The sequence below is a fragment of the Oncorhynchus clarkii genome, chromosome 17 (assembly GCF_045791955.1).
Source record: "Oncorhynchus clarkii lewisi isolate Uvic-CL-2024 chromosome 17, UVic_Ocla_1.0, whole genome shotgun sequence".
Lineage (NCBI taxonomy): Eukaryota > Metazoa > Chordata > Actinopteri > Salmoniformes > Salmonidae > Oncorhynchus > Oncorhynchus clarkii.
This window is the reverse complement of record NC_092163.1, coordinates 62,829,240-62,831,085: the sequence shown is the minus strand read 5'-3', so window position 1 is coordinate 62,831,085 and position 1,846 is coordinate 62,829,240. Positions and strand designations below refer to the sequence as shown.

General features: G+C 41.7%; 1 non-coding gene across 1 annotated transcript; it reads left to right on the top strand.

The window, feature by feature from the left end:
• Nucleotides 1–731: 731 nt before the first annotated feature.
• Nucleotides 732–804, top strand: trnaf-gaa (transfer RNA phenylalanine (anticodon GAA)). The gene has a single exon. It is a non-coding gene; the product is annotated as a tRNA-Phe (tRNA).
• Nucleotides 805–1,846: the final 1,042 nt, after the last annotated feature.

The following is a 1,846-nucleotide window of genomic DNA, read 5'->3' as shown; positions in this document are numbered from 1 at the left end:
GAGCAAGATAAATAAATATATACTGTATGGGGATGAGGTAGGTAGATGGATGGGCTGTTTACAGATGGGCTATGTACAGGTGCAGTGATCTGTGAGCTGCTCTGACAGTTGGTGCTTAAAGCTAGTGAGTGAGGTAAGAGTCTCTAGCTTTAGTGATTTTGCAGTTCGTTCCAGTCACTGGCAGCAGAGAACTGGAAGGAGAGGCGGCCAAAGGAAGAATTGGCTTTGGGGGTGACCAGTGAGATATACCTGCTGGAGCGCGTGCTGCTATGGGTGCTGGTGGGTGCTGCTATGGTGACCAGTGAGCTGAGATAATGTGGGGCTTTACCTAGCAAAGACTTGTAGATGACCTGGAGCCAGTGGGTTTGGCAAGGAGTATGAAGCGAGGGCCAGCCAACGAGACCGTACAGGTCGCAGTGGTGGGTAGTATATGGGGTGTATTTCATATTGTTGTTTTTTGGGGTGTATTTCATATTGTTGTTTTTTGGTCAATATAGTATTTTGTTTACAATGTAACACAATGTAATACAATAATATTCAACATAAATTATACCAAACGTTTGCTGTACAGAAAGACAATTCTAAGCCATCTTTGGTTACACGTCACATTACAATCTTTAGCCTTATGGCGACCTCTGCAGGTGTATCTGTCAAGTTGCACCGAAACTAACATATCCCACAAGGCATTGGAGTTGTTCAAAATGTCTGTTGGATTCGTTCATAGCATGTCTGCCGAAATAGCTCAGTTGGGAGAGCGTTAGACTGAAGATCTAAATGTCCCTGGTTCGATCCCGGGTTTCGGCAGAGACTTGAATGTCATTTTTAAATTTTCAAGGAAAATACATTTTTGAAAAAGCACGAAAGAAATTATACATCAGTCGGATAGTAGCCTATGACATCTAATGGAGAGTAAATAAATTGCAGTAGCCTAACTGTAAAGGTAGGCTATTAGTGATGAAATTGTAGCCTTCCTACGTATGTAGCAATCCACACGATGCGAAGATACGTTTACTATTGTGTTTAAAATGTAAAACCACTGAACTGGCATAATATACATATATAGTGGGACTTTCGTTTGTTTTTCAACAGGACAATGACCCAACACATGTCCAGGCTGTGTAAGGTCTATTTTACCAAGGAGAGGGATGGAGTGCTGCATCAGATGACCGGGCCTTCACAATCACCCGCTCTCAACCCAATATATGGTTTGGGATGAGTCGGACCGCAGAGTGAATGAAAAGCAGCCAACAAGTGAATGAATAAGTGTTCTAAAACTTTTAACCGGTAGAGTATATATTTTTATTTCAGAAAAGGATGTGCTTATTTCAGAGTGCTAGACATGTCAAAACCGAGAAGCAGTTAACAGCATTATTACCTTTGTTGTAACTTCAGGTTTCAAAAATAAAACAGGGAAGGCAGGGATCTCACCATTGTTGAACTGGCAAGGTCATAAGATAGGCAGTAGTAAAATATCATTTGAGTTTATTAGCTGTTAATAAGCTCTGAACCTATTGCATTGACACATTGTGATGATAGGGTTGTTCAGTGACAGCCCATCCGCTCAGCCACTGCATGGCATTGGAGGGTCAATGTGTTCCTCCCTTTCCTCTCCTAACTTGTGAGTGTCACTTTACTTGATACACGTGTTTCTTAGCTAGTAATATATGCACATCAGTTCCATAGTTCCCTGTTTGTAGGCCTCTGTAGTGCAGTGGTGGAAAAAGTACTCAATTGTCATACTTGAGTAAAAGTAGAGATGCCTTAATAGAAAATGACTCAAGTAAATGCTCAAGCTGTAACTCTGTATGTCAGCTTATCACGTGACTGAATAACTGGACCCTCCTCC